The sequence below is a fragment of the Bos mutus genome, chromosome 2 (genome assembly GCF_027580195.1).
Source record: "Bos mutus isolate GX-2022 chromosome 2, NWIPB_WYAK_1.1, whole genome shotgun sequence".
Lineage (NCBI taxonomy): Eukaryota > Metazoa > Chordata > Mammalia > Artiodactyla > Bovidae > Bos > Bos mutus.
In genome coordinates this window covers 76,825,060-76,851,009 of record NC_091618.1, presented here as the reverse complement: position 1 = coordinate 76,851,009, position 25,950 = coordinate 76,825,060, and positions in this window count along the sequence as shown.

Below are 25,950 nucleotides of genomic sequence, written 5' to 3'. Positions count from 1 at the left end.
GATTTTCTTAGACCTCCTTTTGTTCGAACTCTTCATGGGGAAAAAAACCATGATGTGTGTGTGTGTGTGTGTGTGTGTGTGTGTATTCTGATGTGATTACCCATAAATTTTGATATAATAGACAATAAAATAAATATCCTCAGTCTATATTCTAAATTTACTGTGTTATTTGATGTAGTTGTTCATCTAAACAACAATTTGGTTAGATTTTGTTCTCTTACAAGTAACACACCTATAAGAAATAAGCTTTATGACTATCACTCTCTTGAAGGGAGATGGTATATTTTGTCTCATTCTCCGGGTACCAAAATCTCTCAGTTGTACTTGTCACCATTATCCATCCATTCCAGAAAATAATGATCATAGTAACAGTGACTATTCATTGACTACTTCCAATGAACCTCTGTTCTTAGAGCTTTACATATAGAAACTCACTTAATTGTGATGACAGCTCTATAAGAGACTGTTATTGGCCTCATTTACATTTAAAGAAGTGCCAAGGAAGGCAAATCCAAGCCCTTGTCCTTGGCCTCTCAACTCTATTGACTTTATCTGTTCTTTCTATGTCTGTAACAATATCAGGTACAGGAGTAAAGTAACCAATTTATTCTTCAGAAAAAAGCACAAAAGGATATAGAAACCCCAAAAAGATATATGTAAGTGTATAAACTTGCTCTAAAATAAAATTATAGACAATTTATTCCACTGGTCATGGATGATATAGTCCATGGAATTCTCCGGGCCAGAATGCTGGGATGGGTAGCCTTTCCCTGCTCCAGGGAATCTTCCCAACCCAGATATTGAACCCAGGTCTCCTGCACTGCAGGTGGATTCTTTACCAACTGAGCTATCCGGGAAGTCCATGAATGTAGGCATAAAAATACAAATACTATATAGTAGAAAGAATTCTATCTTTAAAGTTGCAAAGCCCTATTATTAAAGGAACTTCCCAGCCCTAGAAACCTAACCCTAATCTGAACCTTAACCTTATCCATTGTCCTTTCCGCTTACCTAGCCCTTCCACTCACATCATGGAAAGCCAGAAGTGGCCTTAGTCTCTGTACCTTGAACTTGCCCAGTCACTTCTCTAACACATAACCATTACATCTCTTGCTCCATCATCTTGCCTGTGCCTGTTTGCACATCTTATATCTAATTCTGATTCTTCAGCTCACTTTGCCAGGCTTTTCAGACATTTTCTCTGGTCTATGCACCTGTCACTACCCTCTCATCTCTGTGTGTTTGTACATCTGAACAGTCTCTCTAGCTTTGAGGAGGAGACTACATTAGCATTATTCTTTTTTTTTTTTTTAAACTTTACAATATTGTATTAGTTTTGCCAAACATCGAAATGAATCCACCACAGGTATACCCGTGCTCCCCATCCTGAACCCTCCTCCCTCCTCCCTCCCCATACCTTCCCTCTGGGTCGTCCCAGTGCACCAGCCCCAAGCATCCAGTATCGTGCATCGAACCTGGACTGGTGACTTGTTTCATACATGATGTTATACATGTTTCAATGCCATTCTCCCAAATCTCCCCACCCTCTCCCTCTCCCACAGAGTCCATAAGACTGATCTATACATCAGTGTCTCTTTTGCTGTCTCGTACACAGGGTTATTGTTACCATCTTTCTAAATTCCATATATATGTGTTAGTATACTGTATTGGTGTTTTTCTTTCTGGCTTACTTCACTCTGTATAATAGGTTCCAGTTTCATCCACCTCATTAGAACTGATTCAAATGTATTCTTTTTAATGGCTGAGTAATACTCCATTGTGTATATGTACCACAGCTTTCTTATCCATTCATCTGCTGATGGGCATCTAGGTTGCTTCCATGTCCTGGCTATTATAAACCGTGCTGTGATGAACATTGGGGTACACGTGTCTCTTTCCCTTCTGGTTTCCACAGTGTGTATGCCCAGCAGTGGGATTGCTGGATCATAAGGCAGTTCTATTTCCAGTTTTTTAAGGAATCTCCACACTGTTCTCCATAATGGCTGTACTAGTTTGCATTTCCACCAACAGTGTAAGAGGGTTCCCTTTTCTCCACACCCTCTCCAGCATTTATTGCTTGTAGACTTTTGGATCACAGCCATTCTGACTGGTGTGAAATGTCTTGTAGAAGGGCTGAACTCACATCCTGCTCCAGGTTTCCTGCCATTGGATGTATCCTTGCACTAGGCTGGAGTAGGTAGCCTGTGTTCTTACAATAGCCTGTATTGTTTTACAAATTTCCCTGTGAAAATCTTATTTGTCTTCTACCAGACCACAAAGTCTTTGAGTAGAGGAATCGTGTCTTCTTTGGGTCACTTGTGCTTCACACAGTGCCTGGCATATTGTTGGTGTGTGATGAAAGTTTATCTGAAGTGAAATAAAATGTACTTCTCTGTTCTGCAAGGTGGATAAGGGAGGATGGGTTATGGGAGAGAAAAACCCAAGAATAAGTCTTAAGATACACCAAACACATGAGACTGCAGAACTAGAAGCTCAAGAGGGAGGAATAAGGATGGTGGAAGTCTATTATCAGAGATAAAGGAATATTTAAAACTTTAATAACACAGTTTAAATGCAGGACAAAATAAATGTTTAGTGATGCAGCTCAACTAAAGGATTAAAGAAGCCATAAAACTACTCAGAGATGTTTTGGTGCTGAGAACAATGTGTAATTAATCAACTATAATTTCCTAAGCACTTAAGATAGATTCAATAAAGGATAGAAATGGTATGGACTTAACAGATGCAGAAGATATTAGGAAGAGGTGGCAAGAATACACAGAACTGTACAAAAAGATCTTCACGACCCAGATAATCATGATAGTGTGATCACTCACCTAGAGCCAGACATCCTGGAATGTGAAGTCAAGTGGGCCTTAGGAAGCATCACTACAAAGCTAGTGGAGGTGAAAGAATTCCAGTTGAGCTATTTAAATCCTAAAAGATGATGCTCTGAAAGTGCTGCACTCGATATGCCAGCAAATTTGGAAAACTCAGCAGTGGCCACAGGACTGGAAAAGTTCAGTTTTCATTCCAATCCCAAAGAAAGGCAATGCCAAAGAATGCTCAAAATACTGCACAATTGCACTCATCTCACACGCTAGTAAAGTGATGATCAAAATTCTCCAGGCCAGTCTTCAGCAATACGTGAACCATGAACTTCCAGATGTTCAAGCTGGTTTAGAAAAGGCAGAGGAACCAGAGATCAAATTGCCAACATTCGCTGGATCATTGAAAAAACAAGAGAGTTCCAGAAAAACATCTGTGTCTCCTTTATTGACTATGCCAAAGCCTTTGAATGTATGGATCACAACAAACTAGAAAATTCTGAAAGAGATGGGAATACCAGACCACCTGACCTGCCTCCTGAGAAATCTGTTTGCACGCCAAGAAGCAACAGTTAGAACTGGACCTAAAAAATCAGACTGGCTGCAAATAGGAAAAGGAGTACATCAAGACTGTATATTGTCTCCCTGCTTATATAACTTACATGCAGAGTACATCATGAGAAATGCTGGACTGGATGAAGCACAAGCTGGAATCAAGATTGCCGGGAGAAATAACAATAACCTCAGATATGCAGATGACACCAAGTTTATGGCAGAAAGTGAATAACTAAAGAGCCTCTTGAAGAAAGTGAAAGAGAAGAGTGGGAAAGTTAGCTTAAAGATCAACATTCAGAAAACTAAGATCATGGCATCTGGTCCCATCAGTTCAGTTCAGTTCAGTCGCTCAGTTGTGTCCAACTCTGTGACCCATGAATTGCAGCAGCCAGGCCTCCCTGTGCATCACCAACTCCCAGAGTTCACTCAAACTCACATCCATTGAGACGATGATGCCATCCAGCCATCTCATCCTCTGTTGTCCCCTTCTCCTCTTGCCCCCAATCCCTCCCAGCATCAGAGTCTTTTCCAATGAGTCAACTCTTTGCATGAGGTGGCCAAAGTATTGGAGTTTCAGCTTTAGCATCAGTCCTTCCAAAGAACACCCAGGACTGATCTCCTTTAGAATGGACTGGTTGGATCTCCTTGCAGTCCAAGGGACTCTCAAGAGTCTTCTCCAACACCACAGTTCAAAAGCATCAATTCTTTGGTGCTCAGCTTTCTTCACAGTCCAACTCTCACATCCATACATGACTACCAGAAAAACCATAGCCTTGACTAGATGGACCTTTGTTGGCAAAGTAATGTCTCTGCTTTTGAATATGCTATCTAGGTTGGTCATAACTTTCCTTTCAAGGAGTAAGCGTCTTTTAATTTCATGGCTGCATTCACCATCTGCAGTGATTTTGGAGCCCCCAAAAATAAAGTCTGAAACTGTTTCCACTGTTTCCCCATCTATTTCCCATGAAGTGATGGGACCAGATGCCATGACCTTCGTTTTCTGAATGTTGAGCTTTAAGCCAACTTTTTCACTCTCCTCTTTTACCTTCATCAAGAGGCTTTTTAGTTCCTCTTCACTTTCTGCCATAAGGGTGGTGTCATCTGCATATCTGAGGTTATTAATATTTCTCCCAGCAATCTTGATTCCAGCTTGTGCTTCTTCCAGCCCAGCATTTCTCATGATGTACTCTGCTTATACGTTAAATAAGCAGGGTGACAATATACAGCCTTGACGTACTCCTTTTCCTATTTGGAACCAGGCTGTTGTTCCATGTCCAGTTCTAACTGTTGCTTCCCGACCTGCATATAGGTTTCTCAAGACGCCGGTTAGGTGGTCTGGTATTCCCATCTCTTTCAGAATTTTCCACAGTTTATTGTGATCCACACAGTCAAAGGCTTTGGCATAGTCAATAAAGCAGAAATAGATGTTTTTCTGGAACTCTCTTGCTTTATCAATGATCCAGCACATCACATGTTGGCAATTTGATCTCTGGTTCCTCTGCCTTTTCTAATACTAGCTTGAACATCTAGAAGTTCACGGTTCACGTATTGCTGAAGCCTGGCTTGGAGAATTTTGAGCATTACTTTACAGGTGTGTGAGATGAGTGCAATTGTGTGGTAGTTTGAGCATTCTTTGGCATTGCCTTTCTTTGGGATTGGAATGAAAACTGACCTTTTCTAATCCTGTGGCCACTGCTGAGTTTTCCAAATTTGCTGACATATTGAGTGCAGCACTTTCACAGCATCATCTTTCAGGATTTAAAATAGCTCAACTGGAATTCCATCACCTCCACTAGCTTTGTTTGTAGTGATGCTTTCTAAGGCCCCCTTAACTTCACATTCCAGGATGTCTGGTTCTAGGTCAGTCATCACACCATTGTGATTATCTTGGTCGTAAAGATCTTTTTTGTACAGTTCTTCTGTGTATTCTTGACACCTCCTCTTAATATCTTCTGCTTCTGTTAGGTCCATATCATTTCTGTCCTTTATCAAGCCCATCTTTACATGAAGTGTTCCTTTGGTATCTCTAATTTTCTTGACGAGACCTCTAGTCTTTCCCATTCTGTTGTTTTCCTCTTTTCTTTGCATTGATCGCTGAGGAAGGGTTTCTTATCTCTTCTTGCTATTCTTTGGAACTCTGCATTCAGATGCTTATATCTTTACTTTTCTCTTTTGCTTTTTGCTTCTCTTCTTTTCACAGCTATTTGAAAGGCCTCCCCAAACAGCCATTTTGCTTTTTTGCATTTCTTTTCCATGGGGATGGTCTTCATCCCTGTCTCCTGTACAGTGTCACGAACCTCCATCCATAGTTCATCAGGCACTCTATCTATCAGATCTGGTCCCTTAAATCTATTTCTCACTTCAAGGCAAATAGATGGGGAAACAGTGGAAACAGTGGCTGACTATTTTTTTGGTTCCAAAATCACTGCAGATGGTGACTGTAGCCATGAAATTAAAAGACGCTTACTCCTTGGAAGGAAAGTTATGACCACCCTAGACAGCATATTAAAACGCAGAGACATTACTTTGCCAAGAAAGGTCTATCTAGTCAAGCCTATTGTTTTTCCCGTAGTCATGTATGGATGTGAGAGTTGGACTATAAAGAAAGCTGAGCACAGAAGAATTGATGCTTTTGAACTGTAGTGTTGGAGAACTCTTGAGAGTCCCTTGGACTGCAAGGCGATCCAACCAGTCCATCCTAAAGGAGATCAGTCCTGGGTGTTCATTGGAAGGACTGATGTGAAGAGCTGATTCATTTGCAAAGATCCTGATGCTGGGAAAGATTGAGGGCAGGAGGAGAAGGGGATGGCAGAGGATGAGATAGTTGGATGGTATCACCAACTCAATGGACATGGGTTTGGGTAGACTCCGGGAGTGGGTGATGGACAGGGAGACCTGGTTTTCTGCACTTCATGGGGTCTCAAAGAGTTGGACGTGACTGAGCGACTGAACTGAACTGAACTAGTATGGTCATAGCATTATGCTATACACAGAAAAAGTACAGATTGAAAAAAATAGAAAAATCCTGGCTTCTAGGAGATTATAACCTTCCTTGAGAAATGAAATCAATAAATAAGAAATCATTAGAAAATCAGGAAAAGTAGTATTCAATTAACTACTAAATTATCTAGTGTGGATTAAATACCTCCTTTACTTATTTAGTGATATCAATGAATCCTATGCATATTTTCTTGTGTCAGGTACTCACCTAGAAAAGGAGATGTGGTGAATTCAGGGAGGTGTTGTGAAGCCTTTGTATTTTGTTAGTGTTAATGTCTGTTGAGTCTATTAAGGGGGAGTTCAGACACCTACTGCTGCCGAGAAAGAGCCAGACATAAGGTCTAGATGGGTTTTGTTGGATACATACAACAGAATATATCTCAATTACCATGAACATCTAAAGAGTTAGGAATCGTAGAATTTTTGGATTTTATTTTTCTCTTTACATCAAGGTTTTCCTTAACAATTTTATTGATCATCAATATTTGTAATCCAGAATAAGCTGACAATTCAGTCTTAGAGCACTATCTTAAATCCATCAGCTGTCTTAGAAACCCCTGAATTCAAACAGCTGCCTACAAGATGTTTGCTGTCTGGATAATTTGCGATCTGGGGCATCAGTCTCAATTCCGGAGATTTACCCAGTTCATTTCTGAATTGATTTTCCTCCATGTTTCATTCGGGAAAAGTACATAAGAATTGTTGTGCCGTGATGAATCTAAATGTATGATCAAATCCAGCTCCAGGGCTACGTTAAGTCACTACTCAGCAGGATATGGCAACTGTGTGGAATGCCAATATAATGAAACACTGATTATAGGAAATAAATTTTAAAGGCTGTACATTTCTAAATCAGGAGGAGCCACTTTTACTGCTCTGAATGTTCTTCTAGGTGACAGTCGATGGGATTCCAAAAATGAAACGACAAAAAACTTCACTTTGGAATTCTATATATTGAATCATGATTTACAGAATGGCCCATCTTTTTGAAGAGAAGTAAATCCAGCCTTGTAGTTTATAGCCACAAACTTTTCCCCCAAAGTAATGTAATTGTAGTTTGGAAGAAATCAAAGAGAAAAGGAATATATTAAACAGAGTCTACTTATTTAGCTTCCCCTGGTCCTCCAGCAAAAGTAGGTAAGAATGTTTTTAAGCCCATCCTTACCCCACTAGCCTCGTTCAGGAATAGATTGATTCAAACCTTCCAAATTCTTCTCTCTTAAGCACGGTCCAGGAGTTCAAATAAAAGAAATTTCTTGAATTGTATGAGCAGAGAACTATAAAACCAACAGTGTTTGCAGATTAAGCTCAACTCTTCTTTCAAGTTTGTTCAATAAAAAATTATAATAGCATAATTATCAAGACCTCCTATATTCTGCTATAACAGTTTTTAAAATGTCTCAGCTTAATTCAACCTGGGAGCTGTGCTACAAGCCGAGGTCAACTAACAGGATGTAAAACCAAGAGTGAAGCAGAGTCAGGGCAAATACAACGATCCATCAAAAGAGGTGTGAGCCTCTAGGCAGCTCCAAGATGCCGTGCACAGCTTATTTCTACATCACACAGCACTAACCTATCTAGCAAATACGAAAACGGCAGTAAAAAACCCAACAGTCCAAATTTATGTGCAGAGCACAAATTTTCTTTTTTTGTTGTTATTTTTGTCATTGTTAATTAAGGAATAACTTATACAAGAAATCCTCAGATCTGAAGTATACAGATTGTGAATTTCAGTTTTTACATTTTGATAATTTTTTTATAGCCATATAACTACCACTCCAATCAAGATATAGAACATTTACATTATTCTAAAAAGTTCTATCATTGTCTTTTGATTTAATCCTCCCTCCAGGCAATCGTGTGTGTGTGTATATACATTATATATTCTGGATATAAATCTTTGTCACTTATAGGTATTTATGATACTTTTCTCTCCATTGTTGGCTTATGTATTTTTAAATGGTGCCTTTAAAAAGTGTTTAATCACTATGAACAAAGCTAGTACAGGTGATGGAATTCCAATTGAGCTATTTCAAAATCTTAAAAGATGATGCTGTGAAAGTGCTGCACTTAATATGCCAGCAAATCTGGAAAACTCAGCAGTGGCCACAGGACTGGAAAAGGTCAGTTTTCATTCCAATCCCAAAGAAAGGCAATGCCAAAGAATGTTCAAGCTACCACACAATTGCACTCATCTCACATGCTAGCAAAGTAATGCTCAAAATTCTCCAAGCCAGGCTTCAGCAATACATGAACTGTGAACTTCCAGATGCTCAAGCTGGATTTAGAAAAGGCAGAGGAACCAGAGATCAAATTGCCAACATTCACTGTATCATTGATAAAGCAAGAGAGTTCCAGAAAAACATCTACTTTGCCTTATTGACTACACTAAAGCCTTTGACTGTGTGGATCACAACAAACTGGAAAATTCTGAAAGAGATGGGAATACCAGACCACCTGACCTGCCTCCTGAGAAATCTGTATGCAGGTCAAGAAGCAACAGTTAGAACTGGACATGAAACAACAGACTGGTTCCAAATCAGGGAAGGAATATGTCAAGGCTGTATATTGTCACCCTGCTTATTTAACTTATATGCAGTGTACATCATGAGAAACGCTGGGCTGGAAGAAGCACAAGCTGGAATCAAGATTGACAGGAGAAATATCAATAACCTCGGATATGCAGATGACACCACCCTTATGGCAGAATGTGAGATCTAAAGAACCTCTTGATGAAAGTGAAAGAGAAGAGTGAAAACGTTGGCTTAAAACTCAACATTCAGAAAAAAACTAAAATCATGGCATCTGGTCCCACCACTTCATGGGAAATAGATGGGGAAACAGTGGAAACAGTGAGAGACTTTATTTTCTTGGGCTCCAAAATCACTGCAGATGGTGACTGCAGCCATGAAATTAAAAGACACTTGCTCCTTGGAAGAAAAGCTATAACCAACATAGACTGCATATTAAAAAGCAAAGACATTACTCGCCAACAAAGTCCGTCTAGTCAAAGCTATGGTTTTCCAGCAGTCACTTATGGATGTGAGAGTTGGACTGTGAAGAAAGCTGAGCACCGAAGTATTGATGCTTTTGAACTGTGGTGTTGGAGAAGACTCTTGAGAGTCCCTTGGACTGCAAGGAGAGCCAACCAATCTTAAAGGAAGTTAGTCCTAAATATTCATTGGAAGGACTGATGCTGAAGCTGAAACTCCAGTACCTGATGCGAAGAATTGACTCTTTGGAAAAGACCCTGATGCTGGGAAAGATTGAAGGTGGGAGGAGAAGGGAATGACAGAGGATGAGATGGTTGGATGGCATCATCAACGTGATGGATGAGTTTGAGTAGGCTCTGGTAGTTGGTGATGAACAGGGAAGCCTGGTGTGCTGCAGTCCATGGAGTCACAGAGAGTCAGACACAACTGAGTGACTGAACTGAACTGAATAGCTGATTAACAATGTTGTGATAGTTTCAGGTGAATAGCATAGGGACTCAGTCATACATACATATGTATTCTTTCTCCCTCAGGTGGCAAATAGACGGAGAAAAATGGAAAAGGTGACTGGCTTTATTTTCTTGGGCTCCAAAGTCACTGTGGACATTAACTACAGCCATAAAATTAAAAGATGCTTGCTCTTTGGAAGAAAAGCTATGATCAACTTAGACAACATATTAAAAAGCAGAGACATTACTTTGCTGACAAAGGTCTTTATAGTAAAAGCTGTGGTTTTTATGATTTATCCATATATGACTACTGTATTCTGTAGTCATGTATGGATGTGAGAGCTGGACCATAAGGAAGATTGAGCACTGAAGAATTGATGCTTTTGAACTGTGATGATGAAGACTCTTGAGAGTCCCATGAACAGCCAGGAGATAAAGCCAGTCAATCCTAAAGGAAATTAACCCTGAATATTCATTGCAAGGACTGATGCTGAGGCTGAAGCTCCAATACTTTGAACTCCTGATGCCAAGAGGGGCTCATTGGAAAAAAAACCAATGCTGGGAAAGATTCAAGGCAGGAGGAGAAGGGGGCAACAGAGAATGAGATGGTTGGATGGCATCATCAACTCAATGAACAAGAGTCTGAGCAAACTCTGGGAGATAGTGAAAGACAGGGAAGCCTGGCATGCTGCAGTCCTTGAGGTTGCAAAGCATTGGACACAGCTGAGTAACTGAACAACAAATTCTCCCTAACACTCCCTTCCCATCCAGGCTGCCACATCACATAAAAATACCAAGTTCTTCAAGGACCATTTATTGAAATGCCTCTCCTTTGTCCATTGAATTATCTTGGTGCCTTTGTGAAAAATCAGTTGATAGTAAATGTTTGGATATATCTCTGAACTCTCTCGTTTCATTATTGTTTGGCCCTTACCACAATACTGCACTAGCTTGATTGTCTTAGGTTTATAATTAGTTTCAAAATCAGCTAATGTAAGATCTCTAACACTGTTGCTCTTTTTCAAGCTCTTTTATTTATTCTTTGTCCTTTGTATTTCCATATGAATTTCATAATCAGTTTATGCATTTCTATAAATTGCCTGCTGAGTTTTGAGTCAGACCACATTGATCCAGTATGAATCAGTTTGAGGGGAATGGGGCATCTTAAAAATAGTGAATTTTCCAATCCCAAGTGACCATGTCTCTCCATTTCTTTAAGACTATTACACTTCCCTAGGCAATATTTGATAGTTTTCTGGGTAGAGTTCTTCCAATCACGTATTAGATTCATTCTCTGACATGTGAAGCATTTTATTCTAATAAAAATGTTTTCAAATTTCATTTTCTTGTTATTTACTTTTATTGAAGTATAGGTGATTTACAGTGTTGTGCTGATTTCTACTGTACAGCAGAATGAGTCCGTTATTCATGTATATACATTATTATATTCTTTTCCATTATGGTTTGTCATAGGGTATTGAATATATTTCCCTGTGTTATACAACAGGACCTTGTTATTTATCCATTCTATATGTAATATCTTATATCTACTAACCCCGACCTCCTGCTCTGTGTCTCTCCCAACCCCCTTCCCCTTGGCAGTCACAGGTCTGTTCTCTGTGTCAATGATTCTGTTTCTGTTTTATAGATAGGTTCATTTCTGTCACAGTTTGTGAGTGATAGTTGCTCAGTCATGCTGACTCTTTGCAACCCCATGGACAGTAGCCTGCCAGGATCCTCTGTCCCTGGAATTCTCCAGGCAAGATTACTGGAGTGGGTTGCCATTTCCTTCTCCAGGGGATCTTCCCGACCCATGTATCCTGCACTGCAGGAGAGTCTTTACCATATGAGCCACCAGTGAAGCCTACTATTAAGAGACATTTCTAAGTATAAAGACAGGTCAACTTAGAAAGTAACAGCAGATACATGCTTGACTTTATCTTATAATCTATAGACAATATATTAGAATATGTAATGAATCCATACACCTTTTCCAAAGGCATACCCAAAACAGAAGTAACAATAAAGTTATAAATGATAGTCATCAGATGAAGTAATTTAGATGAAGCTTTTCTCTCTCAAAGAGATGGGGACTGGGCAAGTGGTCAGGAAGGAAATACAACGTGCTTTTAACTTTGTTTGAAAAATAGTGTTCAGTTTCACATTGCTGAACATAATTTTGTTTTTGCCAAATAAATCCTCTACTTCAAATTACTGTCCAAATGCTTTATTAAAACTCTGCTTCTGGCCTTTGTTTTGGAATCTGTTACTTTTGTTGCCACCTCCTGATTGCCGTCCTCTGAAGCTTCTACTTCTTTCCCACTGTCCCCTGACATCTTGGTTGCCCTCGTGCTGTCCCCTGAAGCCTCAATTGGCTTCCCACTGTCCTTGGAAGTTACGATATCCTTCCTGTGGACCTTCTAGCTCTGGTTGCTCTGTGGCCACAGAAAGCTGCCAGTGCCGTGAATCATGTCACTTTTCCTGTGTCATAGTTTAGATTCCACATATAAGTGATATTATATAGTATTTGTCATTCTCTTTCTGACTTACTTCGTTTAGTATGGTAATCTCTAGTTACATCCATGATACTACAGATGGCATTATTTTATTCTTTTTTATGGCTGAGCACTATTCCATTGTATATATGTACCACATCTTCTTTACCATTCATCTGTCAGTGGACAATTAGGTTGCTTATATGTCTTGGATATTGTGAGTAGTGCTTCTATGAACATAGGAGTGCATGTATTTTTTTTTTAATTGAAGTTTTGTCTGGATATATGATCAGGAGTAGGATTGTTGGATCATATGGTAATTCTATTTTTAGTTTTTGCCCATGCTATGGAGCTTACAGGATCTTAGCTCCCTTGGCAGTGAAAGCACAGAGCCCTAACCACTGGACTGCCTGGGAATTCCCTATTTTTAGTTTTCTGAGGAACCTCTATACTGTTTTCTATAGTGGCTGTACCCACTTACATCCCCACCAACATTGTAGTTGTGGGTTTCCTTTCTCCACACCCTCTCCAGCATTTATTATTTGTTGACTTAATAACGCCCACCCTGACCAGTGTGAGGTGATACCTCATTGTCGGTCTGATTTGCATTTCTCTAACAATTAGCAATGTTGAGTGTCACTTCATGTGCCAGTTGGCCATCTGTATGTCTTCTTTGGAGAAATGTCTATTTAGGTCTTCTGCCCATTACTCTTGCCTGGAAAATCCCATGGATGGAGGAGCCTGAAAGGCTGCAGTCCATGGGGTCGCGAAGAGTTGGACACGACTGAGCAACTTAACTTTCATTTTTCACTTTCATTCATTGGAGAAGGAAATGGCAACCCACTCCACTGTTCTTGCCTGGAGAATCCCAGGGACGGGGGAGCCTGGTGGGCTGCTGTCTATGGGGTCGCACAGAGTCGGACACGACTGAAGCGACTTAGCAACAGCAGCAGCCCATTTTTTGACTGGGTTGTTTTTTGGTTTTGAGTTTTATGAGCTGTTTGTATATTTTGGAAATTAAGCCATTGTTGATCGTATTGTTTTCAGATATTTTCTCCCATTCTACAGGTTGTCTTTGTTTTCTTTATGGTTTCCTTTACTGTGCAAAAGCTTATAAGCTTGATTAGGTCTCATTTGTTTATTCTTATTTTTATTTCTATTGCCTTGGGAGACTGATCTAAGAAAACATTGGTGTGATTTATGTCAGAGAAAGTTTTGCCTATGATCTCTTCTAAGAGTTTTATTGTGTCATGTCTTGTAATTAAGTCTTTAAACCTTTTTGAGTTTATTTTTGTGTGTGGTGAGAGTATTCTCACTTCATTGATTTACACCCAGCTGTTCAACTTCCCCATTTGTAAATGAAGATTATTTTGTCCTTTTCAATTTTTATGCCATTTTTTCTTGTTTATTGAACTGGTTTAGATTTTAAGCACACTAATAAGAGTAACACTGCTTAATTTAATTTTATAACAAAAGCCAGAACAATTTTGATAACTGAAGATCTAACTTTTTGAGTAAATCATAATGCTACCAGTGATACACAATAGTGCCTGTTTCCTTAAATACTTTCTAGAACTGAATGCTACCATGATTTAAAGCATTTATCAATCTTATAAATGAGAAATGGTACCTTTCATGCTTCAAATTAATATTTATATGGTATAAAATAAGAAACATAATTTTACTAGTATATCATAAATATAGAAAATTCAATAGCTTTTTCCTTTATTACTAGTACTCAGAAATGGAAAAATAGAAAGCTCAATAACAATTTCTAACCCTTTAATTGCTTAGAAATACATTTAATAGAGTCTATATGAGAGAAATTATTAAATATAAACAAATACGAAGTAAGACAGTATTAAGCGAAATTGCATTCCACTGTGAATCTTAATGCTTTTATTGTGTTTTGTTTGGGGAACTAGATTAAATTATTTTAAAGTTTAGATGATGGAATAAAGTTCTGAGAATAGTACAAACAATGAAAAAAAATACTAAAAAGATGAGCTTATCTTTCAGCTATTAAAATTTACTATAAAGCCACAATCACAGTACTGAGATAGGTTACAATATCCACTGAGATAGGTTACAATATCCAAAAATGTAAGCAAGAATCACATGGAATGATCAAAATTAACATTTTTAGCTCAATGAGATTTTTGGAAAAAAACAAAACAAAACAGTGTTGGCATAGACCGTTCTTTATCTGGAAGAAGATGGAACTAGTTTAACCTGTATTTTCCACACAAATGCATTTGATATATAGTAATTAGGGAAACAGTGGAAACAGTGTGAGACTTTATTTTTTTGGGCTCTAAAATCACTGCAGATGGTGACTGCAGCCATGAAATTAAGACGCTTGCTCCTTGGAAGGAAAGTTATGACCAACCTAGATAGCATATTCAAAAGCACAGATATTACTTTGCCAACAAAGGTCTGTCTAGTCAAGGCTATGGTTTTTCCAGTGGTCATGTATCGATGAGCGCCAAAGAATTGATGCTTTTGAACTGTGGTGTTGGAGAAGACTCTTGAGAGTCCCTTGGACTGCAAGGAGATCCAACCAGTCCATTCTGAAGGAGATCAGCCCTGGGATTTCTTTGGAAGGAATGATGCTAAAGCTGAAACTCCAGTACTTTGGCCACCTCATGGGAAGAGTTGACTCATTGGAAAAGACTCTGATGCTGGGAGGGATTGGGGGCAGGAGGAGAAGGGGACGACAGAGGATGAGATGGCTGGATGGCATCACTGACTCGATGGACATGAGTCTGAGTGAACTCTGGGAGTTGGTGATGGACAGGGAGGCCTGGCATGCTGCGATTCATGGGGTCGCAAATAGTCGGACATTACTGAGTGACTGAACTGAACTGAATATGAATATCCAAAATAGTGGGAGAATATATAGGTGAATGTCTACATGATTTTCTATAGGAGGCTTCCTTAAGCAAAATAGGAATTTCAGAAGCCATAAAGTAAATAAATATGTTGTCCAGAGTATGTTTAAATTTGATAAATAATTAATGCTAAAGTATAAGTAACAAACTTCATTCTAATTGCTAATATATTTGTATATAATGGACATTTTTAAACATAAAAAACAAGGAAGAATATTGACACTTATGACTGAAGGCAAGTTATTAGAGTAAACATAAAAATATCTTCTATACAGAGATAATGGGAAACACATACGAAAAAGAAATGTGTAAATGGTTTAAATAGGCAATTCACTGAAACAGAAATCCAAAAGGGGGATGTGTATATAGTTCTTTCGGAGAAGGCAATGGCACCCCACTCCAGTACTCTTGCCTGGAAAATCCCATGGACAGAGGGGCCTGGTAGGCTGCAGTCCATGGAGTCGCTGAAGATCGGGCACAACTGAGCGACTTCGCTTTCACTTTTCACTTTCATGCATGGAGAAGGAAATGGCAACCCACTCCAGTGTTCTTGCCTGGGGAATCCCAGGGACGGCGGAGCCTGGTGGGCTGCCGTCTATGGGGTCACACAGAGTCAGAGATGACTGAAGCGACTTAGCAGCAGCAGCAGCATGTAGTTCTTTTATTTAAAGGAAGTCACTATTCCCTTTATAAAATTCATGGCTAATCATAACAAAGTGTATAGGAAATGAAGATAAGTACTTAAAAAGGAAGAAAAAAATCCCAAATTTCATCATCTGGAAATAATAGATAGTAATCCTAGTTCAATGAAATTCTAGACATTATTCTTTGCATCTCTACAGATAAAAAAATGAATGGCTTGATAGGTTGATAGAATGCTTTTATGTAACATATATATTTTTTAAGGGGCTTCCCCAGTGGCTCAGTGGTAAAGAATCTGCCTGCAATGTAGGAGATGCAGATTTGATCCCTGGGTTGGGAAGATCCCCTGGAGGAGGGCATGGCAACCCACTCCAGTATTGTTGCCTGGAAAATCCCATTGTCAGAGGAGCTGGTAGACTATGGTCCATAGGGTCACAAAGACTCAGATATGACTGAGTTCTTACACACACACACACACACACTTTGGTAGTCATATTGAATTCCTCTTTACTCGAACTTAATTAAAAAAAAAAGCATACTGAAATAAAATCAAAACCATTGCTGGACTTCATATATCGCTCTTTTACCAAAGAAAATATTTCCTTCAACATCATAAGGTTGGGTTACGTTTTTGGAAAATAGTAAAAGGCTGGCATTAGTTTTAAAACTACGTTTTTCCATTATAAAGAATATTTTTACTTGCATTGTAAAAATAGAAAAATAAGTCTTACACTTTTCACATTTCTTGCTTCTTCCAGATTAAATTATTTTTGTTTATGCTGCCAAATTCAAAATCATTTAAAACTCTCTTCTACAACAGTTACAGAATTGTCTGAATTTGTTCTATATTTGTCTGCCCATTATTAACTCTTTACTAATGGTTCCTTATTTTCTGAGCCCTTTGTTTTAATCTTTTCTAGATTTCAAGTGAAATTTCCAAGAAGAGTTCAAGGGTGCTGTATTTCCTGTTTTCTTCCATTTAAAAAATGCATATGGGCATTTCATTTTTCATGAAATTGAGGTATTGCCCTTTTATTTGCTGGCATTAAATATTTCTGAGCACAAGCTTGCCTGAACTTCTCCCATTGTGTCAAGGATTTTTGTGGCTGGTTGAGTGCATTTTTTCTTTATTGTTGATGCTAAATTACTTTATCAGATCTCAACTCATCATTGAGTATCTTTTCACATTTTCCTGGAATTTACTGTACCTTATCAATTTGCTGAATCAGTTCTTTCTTCATTAAATAAATTTTCTTCATTTAGAATTTCAGAAACTAATTTTTTCCCTGTTTGTATTTGTAAAATTCTCTTCTTCAGTGACACTGTTGGCTCATCTTTCTGTGTCCATGGCTTTTCTCTATTGGCTTTAAAATATCTTCCTACTCCTTCATCTTTTCTCCTTTTTCGTCTGGTGTTCACTCTGATTATTTCTAATCTTTCCTTTTCACCATTATTTTCAGTTTTATTGCCATTTGTTTCTTGCTGTTTCTCTTTTACTGATTATTTATATATGAGTATTTGTTCTTTCTGACCGCAATCCCCCTAAATAATCTCATGTTGTTTGTTTTCTTAAACTGGACCCATATCCATAGTAAGATGATCTACAGATTGAAATTCACGTGAGGAATTTTCTTCTGTTCCTTTAGATATTTTCTTCTAGGCTAGGATTTTGTTTATTTCTGTTGTGTTCCTTCCTTTCTATCATTTTTCTTCTGAAGTATTTTGCATGTTTGTTACGTCTTCCCACCATCTGTCTTTGAAGCCAAGTTTTCTTTCCAGAATAGCTAACTTCCAATGTTGGAGGTAGTGGAGGAGAGGATTAAACACACTGTCCTGACGTTTTGTTCTTTCTATCATGTATCTTGCAGGAATAACTGGAAAGATGAATTTTATTACTTCCTTACTTAATGTTGAAAAATTTCAGAAGCTGCAACTTCTCAGCAGACACAGATAATTGCTAATTTCCCTCAGACAGTAAAGCCTAACTTGATTCATGGAAAACAAGCAAGGCCATAGTTTGAGTAGTAGAGGGGAAATGACATGGCTTTTAAATCAAGACCGGGGATTAAATTCTCCTGATGTAAATGACCTTGTTGTTCAGTTGCTAAGTCATGTCCAACTCTTTGCAGCCCCATGGACTGCAGCATGCCAGGCCTCCTGTCCTTCACTATCTCCCAGAGTTTGCTCAAATTCTTGTCCATTGAGTTGGTGATTTTAATCCAATCATATCCACTCTCATTCCCTTCTCCTTCTGCCCTCAATCTTTCCCATCATCAGGGTCTTTTCCAGTAAGTCGGCTTTTTGCATCAAGTGGCCAAAGTATTGGAGCTTTAGCTTCAGCATCAGTCCTTCCAATGAATATTCAGGGTTGGTTTCCTTTAGGATTGACTGGCCATCTTTGCATGAAATGTTCCCTTGGTATGTCCAATTTTCTTCATATTTCTAGTCTTTCCCATTCTATTGTTTTTCTTCTATTTCTTTGCATTGTTCACTTAAGAAGGCTTTCTTATCTCTCCTTGCTATTCTCTGGAACTCTGCATTCAATTGAATCTATCTTTTCCTTGGACACGTTAATGAAACTCAGCAGTGGCCACAGGACTGGAAAAGGTCAGTTTTTATTCCAATCCCAAAGAAAGGCAATGCCAAAGAATGCTCAAACTACCGCACAATTGCACTCATCTCACACGCTAGTAAAGTAATGCTCAAAATTCTCCAAGCCAGGCTTCACCAATATGTGAACCATGAGCTTCCTGATGTTCAAGCTGGTTTTAGAAAAGGCAGAGGAACCAGAGATCAAATTGCCAACATCTGCTGGATCATAGAAAAAGCAAAAGAGTTCCAGAAAAACATCTATTTCTGCTTTATTGACTATGCCAAAGCCTTTGACTGTGTGGATCACAAGAAACTGTGGGAAATTCTGAAAGAGATGGGAATCCCAGACCACCTGATCTGCCTCTTGAGAAATTTGTATGCAGGTCAGGAAGCAACAGTTAGAACTGGACATGGACCAACAGACTGGTTCCAACTAGGAAAAGGAGTTCGTCAAGGCTGTATATTGTCACCCTGTTTATTTAACTTATATGCAGAATACATCATGAGAAACGCTGGACTGGAAGAAACCACAACCTGGAATCACGATTGCCGGGAGAAATATCAATAACCTCAGATATGCAGATGACACCATCCTTATGGCAGAAAGTGAAGAGGAACTCAAAAGCCTCTTGATGAAAGTGAAAGTGGAGAGTGAAAAAGTTGGCTTAAAGCTCAACATTCAGAAAACAAAGATCATGGCATCCGGTCCCACCACTTCATGGGAAATAGATGAGGAAACAGTGGAAACAGTGTCAGACTGTATTTTTGGGGGCTCCAAAATCACTGCAGATGGTGACTGCAGCCATGAAATTAAAAGATGCTTACTCCTTGGAAGGAAAGTTATGACCAACCTAAATAGCATATTCAAAAGCAGAGACATTACTTTGCCAACAAAGGTTCATCTAGTCAAGGCTATGGTTTTTCCTGTGGTCATGTATGGATGTGAGAGTTGGACTGTGAAGAAGGCTGAGCGCTGAAGAATTGATGCTTTTGAACTGTGGTGTTGGAGAAGACTCTTGAGAGTCCCTTGGACTGCAAGGAAATCCAGCCAGTCCATTCTGAAGGAGATCAGCCCTGGGATTTCTTTGGAAGGAATGAGGCTGAGGCTGAAACTCCAGTACTTTGGCCACCTCATGCGAAGAGTTGACTCATTGGAAAAGACTCTGATGCTGGGAGGGATTGGGGACAGGAGGAGAAGGGGACGACAGAGGATGAGATGGCTGGATGGCATCACTGACTCGATGGACGTGAGTCTGAGTGAATTCCGGGAGTTGGTGATGGACAGGGAGGCCTGGTGTGCTGCGATTCATGGGGTCGCAAAGAGTCAGACATGACTCAGCGACTGATCTGATCTGATCTGATGAGCCTCAGTTTCCTAAACCATAAAATGGGAATAAGAAAACTACTTCAAAACTTTTTTTCAAAGATTAAATGGGATAAAATGCCTGCAACATATTCAATAAAAATGAAATCCCTCTCCCTTCACAAACCACTATTAATTCACTAATTTAATCAATTGACACTTATTGAGCCTAGTACTCTATACCAGGGACTCTGCTTGACATTGACGATGTAGTGACAGAAAAGGGGCCCTGCCCTCATGGAGCTTGTGGTCTAGGAAGAAAGAATGATAGTTAATGAGCAATTAAGTAAGAAAATTTATATAATGGAAGCATAAATTGGTGGCATGATGGCATGTTATGTAACAATTTAACTACAATGCAAAAGTCTTTTCTTTTTTAAAATCTTGTCTGAAGAGGAAGCATTATATAACCAAATGGGATCATTCATTGATTAATATGTTCATATTGTGTATCAAATTTATTTTGAATATCTTACCACTGCCAAAGCTCTATGAAAACATTTACCTTTGGCACATTTGCAGCTGTATGCTGTGTTGTACTGAGTCGCTCAGTTGTGTCTGACTCTTTGCAACCCCATGGACTGAAGCCTGCCAGGCTGCTCTGTCCAAAGGGATTCTCCAGGCAAGAATACTAGAGTGTGTTGCCATGCCCTCTTCCAGGGGATCTTCCCAACCCAGGGGTCGAACCCAGGTCTCCCACATTGCAGGCAGATTCTTTATCATCTGAGCCACCAGAGAAGCTCTTGAAGCTGTATACATATTATCAAAAGACAGGGAAATATATTTTTCATTTTTTTCTTCTCTATTGTTCTTTTCCTAGACATATACTGCTTTTAGAACTAAAACTTACTATTCTTTAAGTGCTAAATACGTGCCAGACATTTTAAAATTAGTTAATTAATTTAGTTTTATTGACCTAACATTGGTTTATAACATTGTAAAAGTTGCATGTGGGCAGCATTATATTTTAGTTTCTGTTTGTACTACAGCATGCTCACCACCAAAAGTTTAGTTTTTATCTGTCACCATACGGTTGATCCTGTTTACCCATTTGCCTTCCCCTTACCTCTTTTTTCCAGTAACTGCTACTCTGTTCTCTGTATCTTCTGTCCAGTTTCTTCATTTATTTTGTTTTTAATATTCCATGTATAAATTAAATCTTACAGTATTTGTCTTTGTTCATGTGACTTGCTCACTTAGCATAAAACCCTCAGGGTCCATCCATGTCATCACAAATGGCAAGATTTCATCTTTTTATGGCTGAGTAGTATTCCGTTGCATGTGTGTACACACACACACACAACACGTCTTTATCTACTCATCCATTTATGGACACGGGTTGTTTCCATATCTTGGCTTGCAGACAGTGCTATAATGAGCAAAGGGGCACATATATCTTTTCAAATTAGTGTTTTCATATTCTTCAGATAAATACCCAAAAGTGGAACAGCTGGATAACATGCTGGTTCTATTTTTAATATTTTTAAGGAATCATTATATTGTTTTCCATAGAGGCTGCACCAATTTATATTCCCATCATTAACATAAAGGGTTTTCTTTCTCCTCATTCTAACACTTGTTATTTCTTGCTTTTTTGATAATAGCAGTTCCAAAGGACATGCAGTCATATTTCACCAATTGTCAGGGAAATGCAACTTAAAACCACAATGAGATATCACCTCACACCTTTTATTATGCCAGACATTTTAAATACATCTTCTGTGACCCCCAGAAGCAACTCTTTATGGTAGAAATTATCTCTATTTTAAGAGTGTACTGAAGCTCAGAGAGTTAAATACCATGCTGCCTGTCATTCAGCTGTCACAGTGTCACTAAACTGGTAAGCTGACCATCACTCAGGATGGTCCCTATCGAGCTGAACATAAAACTTTTGGTTGCTGGCTTGTGAGAATGTCCGGGAGTTAGTACCATGAAGAATGGGGTAGTCTTGGGCTTCAGACAACATGGATTTACCATTTGGTGATTAATCTCTGTAAGCCATACTTTCTTGTCTTATTATTCCAACTCAAGGGTAAACATTTTTCTAGGTCAAGTCTAGTGTCTAACAATATTTTATATTTTGATGTAATTATGAGTGCTATAGAACACAGACCTTTATGTACAATAGACAACTAAGAAATTTTTGCTGACTGAATGATAAAGGGATAAGAAATGTGTACTCAACTCCACAGTACTTATTTTATATATACCAAAATGCTTATATCTGAAAAATACAGAATTTGCTTATTGTCTAAATGTTGATTAAAATGAGTAATCTTTTTTTTTTTAATTTTACATCAGTACTTTTACAGAAACAATTACTCTCAAAAGTATGGAAAATTTTTATTTCATGTTGATGCTTTCTCTGAACAAGTTTTTCCTTTTGGCTTTGAAGTTAGCCCTAATGAAAATAATTGTAATCAAATAAAACGTGATGATTTCAGATAGCCCACTTTCCTTCTCTATATGATGACTGGTTATTTAAACAGGGGCTGGTGATACAAATATTTTTGAGAGAAATAAATTTATAGTTGATCTCAATAAGTTGAAGCCAGTATCAGTCATACCCAATTCTGGCTATTTCTCATCAATAAGAATAATAAATGAAGTTTCATGGTAAAATTACTGGACAGAGACTTTCATAGTAAAATCAGTGAATAGAAACTTTTAAAAATAAAGTCACTGATGATACCCAGTCATGTTGTCACATTAGCCTATAACCATAGCCTATAGCCTATAACTATAACCATTAGCCTATAACCACATTTGCTGTTATTCTTTGTTAAAGAAATGAGTGATACAAGTCCCTGTCATACACAGTGTTGTTCCAGACTTAGCAATCCTTCTGTAGCCTTTCATTGTCCCCAGGATCCTGGTGCTTTTTTTTTTTTTTTAAACCAGTACTTACAGTGCCTTTTTTGTGACAAAAATGCAATTGAAAATGCTCAAACTGTAAAGCCCAATAGATAATGGTTTAAATTCTAGTTCATTTTTGCCAGACATGTGATCTCAGGCAAATTCTGTTAAAGTAGAATAGAATCTGAATGGTACTTCCTTGCTTTTAAGTTAGGAATACTAATACCTGGGATTTCCCAGGTAGCACAGTGGTTAAAAAAAAAAAAAAATTCCTCCAGCAGACACTGGAAACAGGAGTTTGGTCTCTGGGTCAGGAAGTTCCCCTGGAGAAGGCAATGGCAACCCACTCCAGTTCTCTTGCCTGGGAAGTCCCATGGACAGAGGAACATTGCAGGCTACAGTCTATGGGATCGCAAAGCCAGATAGGACTAAGTGAGCACACACTAACACCTACTTCATAGAGCTGTTCTGAGGATTCAAGAGATTACATACAGAGAGCCTTACAGCTCCTAGCACATAATGGGTATGAAAAACTGTAGCTTTCCTCCTCTTTTTTCTTTTTCCTCCCTCTCAAGACAATATAATATTAAGTGAGAGTATTCATACTTCTGCTTTCTAAGGATCATGTTGTGATTATGGCTTGGATTTGACTAAAACAATGCTGACATTCTGAAAGGGACATGGTACTTTCAAATATAACTGTGGCCTTTCAGACAAAGGTTAAAATATAAATAATGAGGCCCTTGGAGGAATACAGCAAGACTGACAACTGATGCAAAACTTTTTTATTATGTTTGAGTCTTTAAAGCACAAAGCTCATTTTTAATGCAGTCTTTAAAACCACCATCATATTACACATTGATCTGCTAGCAATTGAAAACATTCCTCTATCCCACCCTTTAGTTTCTGGGCCCATCAAAAAATAAAATAGAAATTTATAAAACATGAAGAATAAAATAGGCAAAGACTTATTTCCTATCTATTTCATTTAGGAGAGGTTTATTGAGATGTTACTCAATGCCATATTCTGTTCAGGGATTTGGAGATAAATCTGTGACCTCATGGAGCTCATATTCTAATAGGGGAAACAAACATAAGTAACAAGTCAATCTTAGTGTATAAAGAGGTGACATATTAAGAAGAGATGGCAAGAATATACAGAAGAACTATACAAAAAAGATCTTCATGACCCAGATAATCACAATGGTGTGATCACTCACCTAGAGCCAGACATCCTGGAATGTGAAGTCAAGTTGGCCTTAGAAAGCATCACTACGAACAAAGCTAGTGGAGGTGATGGAATTCCAGTTGAGCTATTCCAAATCCTGAAAGATGATGCTGTGAAAGTGCTGCACTCAATATGCCAGCAAATTTGGAAAACTCAGCAGTGGCCACAGGACTGGAAAAGGTCAGTTTTCATTCCAATCCCAAAGAAAGGCAATGCCAAAGAATGCTCAAACTACCACACAATTGCACTCATCTCACACGCTAGTAAAGTAATGTTCAAAATTCTCCAAGCCAGGCTTCAGCAATAGGTGAACCATGAACTTCCTGATGTTCAAGCTGGTTTTAGAAAAGGCAGAGGAACCAGAGATCAAATTGCCAACATCCGCTGGATCATAGAAAAAGCAAGAGAGTTCCAGAAAAACATCTATTTCTGCTTTATTGACTATGCCAAAGCCTTTGACTGTGTGGATCACTATAAACTGTGGGAAATTCTGAAAGAGATGGGAATCCCAGACCACCTGATCTGCTTCTTGAGAAATTTGTATGCAGGTCAGGAAGCAACATTTAGAACTGGACATGGAACAAAAGACTGGTTCCAACTAGGAAAAGGAGTTTGTCAAGGCTGTATATTGTCACCCTGTTTATTTAACTTCTATGCAGAGTACATCATGAGAAACGCTGGACTGGAAGAAACACAAGCTGGAATCAAGATTGCCGGGACAAATATCAATAACCTCAGATATGCAGATGACACCACCCTTATGGCAGAAAGTGAAGAGGAACTCAAAAGCCTCTTGATGAAAGTGAAAGTGGAGAGTGAAAAAGTTGGCTTAAAGCTCAACATTCAGAAAACAAAGATCATGGCATCCGGTCCCACCACTTCGTGGGAAATAGATGGGGAAACAGTGGAAACAGTGTCAGAGTTTTTTTTTCTGGGCTCCAAAATCACTGCAGATGGTGACTGCAGCCATGAAATTAAAAGACGCTTATTCCTTGGAAGGAAAGTTATGACCAACCTAGATAGCATATTCAAAAGCAGAGACATTACTTTGCCAACAAAGGTTCGTCTAGTCAAGGCTATGGTTTTTCCTGTGGTCATGTATGGATGTGAGAGTTGGACTGTGAAGAAGGCTGAGCGCCGAAGAATTGATGCATTTGAACTGTGGTGTTGGAGAACACTCTTGAGAGTCCCTTGGACTGCAAGGAGATCCAACCAGTCCATTCTGAAGGAGATCAGCCCTGGGATTTCTTTGGAAGGAATGATGCTAAAGCTGAAACTCCAGTACTTTGGCCACCTCATGTGAAGAGTTGACTCATTGGAAAAGTCTCTGATGCTGGGAGGGATTGGGGGCAGGAGGAGAAGGGGATGACAGAGGATGAGATGGCTGGATGGCATCACTGACTCGATGGACGTGAGTCTGAGTGAACTCCGGGAGTTGGTGATGGACAGGGAGGCCTGGCGTGCTGCGATTCATGGGGTCGCAAGTAGTCGGACACGACTGAGCGACTGATCTGATCTGATCTGATAGTATATGAAAGATATACAGAGAAACATATGAAAGATTGGAAGTATAGGAGCAAGGAGAAGGTATAATTTTAAGTAGGGAGGTCAAGGTAGGTGTCAATAGCAAAGACTTGAAGGACATGAGGAGAGAGCCATGGAGATTTTGGGGAGCAGGACTGACTTTTCCAGTAGGCAGAGAAAGCACAGAGCCAAGCGCCCACTCAATTTGGGGAGGCCTACAAAAATATCGATAGTTTACTGTTTTTAAGTCAGAAGAAAAAATAAACTTTTAGAGCTGAAGAAAATGTTTATGTTTTTAAGAGACTTGATTATATTCATCTTTATATCAAAAAACCTCTAAAATATACTTTTTATATATATTAAATATATTATAAATGTATGTATGTAATATGTGTATGTTATATATACGTGTGTGTGTATCTATTTTTTTAGAATAAGGGACCCATAGAGCAAAGAGTGTGTGTGTGTGTGTGTGTGTGTGAGACTGTGCACACGTGTGCATGCCCTCAGTTATCCACTCTTTGCTACCCTATG